The sequence below is a fragment of the Rhipicephalus microplus genome, chromosome 7 (assembly GCF_043290135.1).
Source record: "Rhipicephalus microplus isolate Deutch F79 chromosome 7, USDA_Rmic, whole genome shotgun sequence".
Taxonomy (NCBI): Eukaryota; Metazoa; Arthropoda; class Arachnida; order Ixodida; family Ixodidae; genus Rhipicephalus; species Rhipicephalus microplus.
Genome location: NC_134706.1, coordinates 140,394,571 through 140,402,257, shown reverse-complemented (window position 1 = coordinate 140,402,257; position 7,687 = coordinate 140,394,571).

Here is a 7,687-nt window from a genome sequence, read left to right as displayed (position 1 = left end):
TCCTTGTTCTTACTTCTGTGCAATCTTGCCAAAAATATTGACTTTAAACGTTCTATTCACGTTGTAAGTAGACTTCGGCTCGCTATCCAGTGCCTCTCCAAACAGAAGCACTTTGAACAATTCAGAGCCCTATCGAAGAAAAGCACGCAAGTTGTGCTAGTTGATTAATGATCTTTCTTGAGAGATTTAACTGCGTTAATGAAACAAGGACATAACGAAAGTAAAGGACAGCTTGTGTGCAGTGCTGTCCTTTGCTTTAGTTGTGGCCTTCTTTTATAAGCGCAGTTCAGCGTTTCAACAATACAGTGCCCACGTCTCACCTCGTAATAGGCGGCCGGCTCGTCACACTCCCTCCGCCAGACTCGGTCGGGCACAGCTTCGCGACGCGCCAGCCTGCGGTCCTTGCAGAGCGCCGACCTTCGAATCGGATTCACGTTGCACACGGTCACGTCGGGAAACGGCAGCGACGTCTGCGTGCCGTAGTGGACGCTGGTGAAGACCCCGTACTGGTGGTACTCGCCAAACACCCGGGCCCACTCGCGCAGGGTCAGGCCGACCAGGAGCGAGACGACGAGCAGCCAGCAGAGCCGCCGGAAGGCGCCGCCCGTCAGTCCTAGGAGGACGTCGCAGCCCGAACATCCCGCCGAGGCCACCCTCTCGCGGTACCTGAACGAGAGAGGCAGCGGGCGGCATATTCGCGTAGACGCTGTTACTATGACGTAGAAGGAACATCGTTAAACTTGTCTCGGGAGTCTCTCTGTGGTCGGCGTCTTCCTCCCCATAGTATACAACGCATACCGTGGAAAGAAGACGCCAGCTCAGCCGTTTGCTTTAAGCTATGTTGTGCCTCTTTATTAAAAAAACGTTCAATAAGCGTATTTTTCAGCAGACATGTGCACATTGACTGCGTTGAGTGTTACACTTATCAGGACCTCGAAGTTTATTGTTAACGTGTATAGTTGCCTTCACTTTCAAAATATGCAACGCACTTCACGAAATGAAGCGGGTTTCATACGGTGATCCCTTGGTCGCGCACGAAGCCAAGCGAGTTGAGGAGAAAAAACACATGTGTAAGTGCACGAACTAAAGAAGAGGAATCGATGAACGACTTCTTCGTTCCAACAGGAAAGTGCACAGGACATCATTTGTAGTATTTTACTTGTAGTTTTGATCTTATGACATAATCTGGAAATTATTAGAACTCAATTGTTGCTTGGGTACTTGGGCTATAGTTGGTAAATCATCATATATAGGGGCTTAGCGCAACTTGGTAATTTCTCGAAAAACACTCACATTCACTCACGCGTTCACTCAAGACGTGTGTGCAGTGTGTTTTTTGACTGGATTCGGGTGTGTATGAAAGAGTGCTTTTCGAGGGATTATCAGTTCGTGCTAAGTAGCTACAATAATCTATCGAGAAAGTACAGCAAACGAAATTAAGGACAACTTGCCACAGACAGAAAAAAGTCTGGTAGCAAGTGCATTTCATCTACTGATAATCCTCGTATACGCACCAATACAGAGCTTGCAACTGAGTGACGTCTTAAGAGTTCCATTGCTGGATTGAAAAAGTGCGGCGAAGAGGGGGGAAACGCTGTATGCATGAGGGCAATACAGGCTCAACCGTTATTCGTGGTTGATTAAGGGCCCGAACTTACACGCCGTGCTTTCGGATATGCAGCTTGTTCTAGAGTGTAATTGTAGAAATGAATAAATAAATGAACACTCTTTGATGGTTTCTATTAAGCTTTCAATGATGAGAAATTCAACGTGACGCACAGTGAACACACAAATCACACACATCACACCGCAGCGTGTGACATACAAAAATGACACCAGAAAGCAAATTAAAATATTTGTTCTTTACTGCGCGCATCAACATGCTCAACGTTTTCTGCTATGACATCAGAAGTAGTAATGATATTTTGGGTAATGCTGCATATACACTAAACATGGTTGGTTTGCCAACAGTGGTAAATATTAGGAACAGATAACGCCCGTGCGTTTGAGAATGAAATGGTCGGTTTCGTTGTGTTTGGCAAAGTCAGCTAGGTGTCTTTTTTCGTGGTGGAGGAAAAGAGTGGAATGGAAGGTAAAAAGTTGAACACGAATTTCGGATTCCCGATGCTCACATGCACGATGAACGAAAAATCTTCGACAGTTGTCTGAAAATTGTGTACAGGCACGAGTAAGATGCGACTTACATATTCTCGATCAGCTCCGCAACGCTAATCGTGGCCGCGCCGTGGTTAATGTGGAAGCTCGCTTTCCCTTACATCCCTTATTGTGTATGCTTTCCTTTCTTATGACCCCCCCCCCTTCCCCAAGTACTTTCTTTTTCTTTTACTTAAATGAAACACAGGGAAAACACGTTCGCTGTGCTGAGGTCCTTTCAACTTTTTCGCACAAGGTCCCTTCTCTTTTTTCAACATTCATCTTCACAATGTGTTCCGCATGTTTCTCTTTCTCTCTCTATCTTTCTCACTCTCTCTCTCTCTTTCTTTCTCTATTTTTTGTAACTTACGAAGTGCCCATTCCCCGTTTAGGCTTTGCGTAATTTTGCGTTTCGCGTAATGAAGATTATTTTGGTCGAATAATGAGCGAAGCCTCTGCGGTAGTTCGATCGCACCGTTCGATAAAGTTGTTCGATCTCAACATTAGGCGCGGAAAAGTCGGAGCAATCGAAATTTTTTTTTCGCCTCCACTTTGAAGGGACGTTCACGCCGAAGCGGGTGTGTGTTGCGATTTTTCTACCATTTTGCTTCCCAGTAAACTGCGCTTCGGATGCCTTGCAGAATCTAAGTGTTTTGCAGGCTCATTTTTAAATTTCAAAAGCACCATTACTTCTCCGCATGCACTTTCGCGTAAAATGTTCTGATGAGTCATTTGAAAGAACTCGCTTTTTTGGTTATCATAAAAGCAGTAGCTAATGGAAGTTCAATCATACCGGCGCTCAAAGTTCAGACAATGATCTTGGCACTTTTTTTTCTGTCCGCAGATGGTTGCCGCACGTCGAGCCTTCACCCAGAGCTCACGCGCGGCTGAATAGAAAGGGGAAAATCAATAATAAAAAGTCCCACCAGCTGTGTGAGTGTAGCGCTTGGCGTCCATTTCTATTCAGGTGATCTCTCCACTGACACAGGCATGTGCACTGTTACTGTATCGTCACTTGATTGATATGTGAGGTTTAACGTCCCGGAACCACCATACGATTATGAGTGACGCCGTAGTGGAGGGCTCCGGGAGTTTCGGCCACCTGCGGTTCATTAACGTGCTCATAAATCTGAGCACATGGGCCTACAGCACTCTTGCCTCCATCGAAAATGCAGCCGCCGCAGCTGGGATTCGATCCCGCGACCTGCGGGTCAATAGCCGAGTACCTAAGCAACTAGACCACCACGGCGGGGCGCTGTATCGTTACTTCGAGATGAGCGTAATGACCTTCTTTGTAATCAACAACGTAACTTTAAGTAAACATGTGATTACAGCGTATGTCTTGCATTTTCATCCTATTGTTAGTATAGTGTGTTATTATTTCATATTTTTTATTTGCTTTTCTAATACGAATACTATTATCAATATTTTATTAGTTGTTGCGCAATAGAGAGAAACCTTTCTGTGGGGGATCAGGCTTGAACCAGAAGTTGGGTGGTCTTTTCATTCAAGGTATAGCCTTATTTCGCTGCTGCTGCCCGAACACTGTCCTCAACCATGGTTGGTGTATGGTGGCCACGGTCATGCGAAAGCTGTAGAGCCTCCCCAATGCTCTTCTGATGGCTCCTTTTTTCTGGTTCTGCTGTGTCTGGCTCCTATATTATTTTTTTTCACGTGATAAAAGGTTCATATAAAGCGTTAGAGATATTTCTCAGCGCTGAAAATACACAGGATTTTTATATTCACTAGAAATATAAAGGACTTCTACTTTCAGAGAAAGAGGTAAAGTAAGATATTATGAGACAATTTACCCCACAAGGCCCAAACATTCGACAATGTTCAATGATTGTGACTTATTCTGCAATTTTATTGAGTTATTGTGGATGCCAGGACATAGAAAGCTGCTCAGAACTCCAAAACGTATGTTTCCACTGGAGGGTGACTGTGCCAAACTGTAAAAACTGAGGCAATTCACAGAGGTCAAAAATTGTATCGGTTAAGGGTGATTATTCAAGCGAGACGTTTGCTTCAGAATTAAAAAAAAAATATTTTAAGTGTGTCTTGGCAGAGACGAAACGTCATCAAGTATTTATAGCCCAAATTTTTTGTGACATAGTGCCGGATGGAAAGGTTGCTGGTTAGAGTGATGCGGAGTCCTTCGGCATCTCATTTGCTCAAGACCCCACCCATTTTAGGTTAGGTACACTGCAGCGTTTTCTCAAGTTCCTAAGAACCCGTTGATATTATGCTTGTAGCTACGGACGATAAATCTTCCGTCGAAATGAGCTTCTCACTCAATGCAGTCCTTTTCCAGTGGTTTTTCAGCGCGAGGAATCGTACGCTCCCAGGCTTTGCGCTGTTCATCGTCGGTGGGAGCATAGAAGAGAGGCGCTTTCTTCACTTGTTTGCGGGCCGAAGCATATCCCGCATTGCATCCAGGTGCAAAGCAGTGCCTTTGCTGTTTACTCATCACTTGTACATGGTCACATTGGCACGTATTGATTCAGAACCAGTTCAAATAGGCAAAGCGCAGACGTTGCGGCTTGTGAGCACACGAGCAAGCGACTAAAAGTGCCCTGCTAGCGGCTGGTAAGCGCTCTCGACCGATCACGGTGGTGACTTGGTGGCGGTAGTGGTTGTAAGGAAGAGGAAAAAGGCACCTAATTTCTGTCTGCCTTCAGGCGACACGGCACAGTGCCTTATAGGGGTGGGGGGAAGGTGTGATAAAAAGAATAGAAGGAAATAGATGAAGAAATCGTGACTTGCGCGCCGCTCCACGGTGGAATGAAATACCATCACGCCTCCTTTCAAGGCGCGACTGGGACGATGCTGACACCTCTCCTTCTAGCCACCATAGCAGAAAAAAGGTGATGACAATGAGCTTGTACCCCTTTACCTCCTGCTACAAATGGGCTTTTCCAGAATTCGCAGCGCCGCACTATCAACTGGTGGATCGGCGCTGGGCATTATGAGAGAGCGGAGCGCCGGCGGTCAGAGCAGACGACACTTTCCCGCTTTCGCAGGTTTTCATCGCGTGCCGTGAGTGGTTTTGGATGGTGTAAGGAGCTGCTCTTGTGTAGAAACGCTTCTTCTTATCGCTCTGACTTTCATTCGCGCATACTATACTGTGTTGTTCATCGCAAATAACCGTAATCATCACTGAACATGCCGAATAAGGATGATGATTGATTGATTGATATTTGGTGTTTAACGTCCCCAAACCACCATATAATTATGAAAAACGCCGTAGTGGAGGGCTCCGGGAATTTCGACCACCCGGGGCTCTTTAACGTGCACCCAAATCTGAGCACACGTGCCTGCAACATTTCCGCCTTCATCGGAAATGCAGCCGCCGCAGCCGGGATTCGATCCCGCGACCTGCGGCTCAGCAGCCGAGTACCTTAGCCACTAGACCACCGCAGCGGGGCCATGCCGAATAACGAAAGTGGCGGACACACTTGCTTGGTTCTCGGATATGATAATACATGAATGTCACTGGACCTTTCATTCATTGCTTACCCGCCACGTTGGTCTAGTGGCTAAGGCACTCGGCTGCTAGCCCGCAGGTCGCGGGGCTGAATTCCGGCCGCGGCGGCTGCTATTTCGATGGCGGCGAAAATGCTTTAGGCACGTGTGCTTCATTTCTGGTGCCCTCCACTACGGCATCTCTTATTATCGCATGGTGGTTTTGGGACGTTAAACCGCAACACTTATATTATTCGTTCATTGCTTGCTGCCACTTCATGGGTTCGATGTTGGTGGTGCTGCAGATAAGTTGCTCCTTTGTTATCTGTGTTCTCACTGTGATTACGAAGCTGGGATTTTACACTTACAGCTTACCGTGTAATTAACTACGCGAATTTATTAAGGCGAGATGCTTAGATACCTCGCTATAAACTCACAGGGTCGCCCATTCATCCACCTAGGATGATTTGATGGAGAAGGCCATCTTCTTTTTCTTCTAAGTCGATGTACTGATACCACCCCGCCAGTCTATGAATGTCTGCATGGTTTTACCATGGGTGCAAACCCGCGTTGCGTCACGGCTTCGGGAGAGCACTGATGTCGCTTGGACGCCGGCAGGTGCCGGTGTGGCTTGAAGGGGACCAGTGCCCCTTATGCACGTTGGCCGACGCCCCAGTTCGCCACCATTCACACCACCTTTTGAAAACTTGCTGTATACCTCCGAAAACGGAAGCAGCACGAAACTGATTTTCCATTGCCTCCATGATGAGAAAACATTGCACCAAGCTCGGATGTAATGCGATGACGTGATCACGTGAATTCACGTGATGTTTTGATGAGGTAATGATTTTTGGGGATGTCTGACATCATATATGTTGTCATCACGCGGTAGTTTTATTCGATCACTCGACGTCGTCGACGAGGTGCGCAAACGGTCGAGTTTCACATTTTATGAGGCATGTTAAGTTTTGCCTAAAAACAAAAAAAAAGTCCATTGGTGGCTTTAGCGTCCCACTGCGTCGGCGTCAACAGGAGTGATGCCAAAATCATCGCGTGAAGGCGTCACCACAGGGCGTCATCGTGACATTACAGATCAGCAGAATGTGTAAGGTCATCATGACGGTCTTATGATGACGTCATCAGATGACATCGTCGCTTTGCGCTGCTTTGTGATCATGTATTTGACCCACCAATCACGGAGGCTATGCAGAACAAGGTGAGGTGCTGAAAGTTTGGAATGCATTCAGTAATAAATCAGTGCAAAGCCACTTTAGCTGCAGAAAATATTTGCAGGGGGGGGGGGGGGGGGGGGAGGACCAATAAGTTGACTGAAGAAAAAGAAACAGACGTATGTCACCTACAGGTCGCCTTGGGTGAATGCTTAAGAAACCATGCGAGTTATTCTTTTTTGAGTTGTTATGTAGTGTTTATTTCACTGTTTACTGCATGGTTATGTTCAATCGCATCTGTTTTTAATTACCATAAACCTAGAAGCCTTACCTATTTTTGCCCCGCGCATCTCTCTCTCTTTTTTTTCTTTCCCTGTGTCAAGGCAAAGAGCGCTATAGTTGCAGTTTCATGATTATCGATACAAAAGCTACACTCGCGTCAGTTCTTTTCACATTGTCAGTTTATTTAAGCGCTGCTGTGGTCGTCTATAGCTTTCCCGCACTGAATGAGGCTTTCAACATTGCTTTTAAAGTCATTCTGACCTTGTTAGTAGCCTTCCACAGCAGCGTTTTCTGGCTTAAACCATCTGTGCCCAAATAGTGAGTGCTTATTGGCACCGTAAGAATGTTCATGCTGCGCAATTTTTCCTTCTGAAAACGCCTGAGGCGAGTTCTTCAAAGGTTATGTCCTTGGCCTTTTTGGCAAAAGTGACACGAATAGTTGTATGTTTTGGGCAGCTTGTAGGGGCAGATGTATAGAAACAACAAATTACTGAATTAGCATAATCATGAACTACAATGAAACAAGAGATCACGGGAGCTGAAAGAGTAAATAGAATATTGTGTGAATTATGCACACTGACGCTCATTTTGTTGTATATTTATTTATTTATTTATTT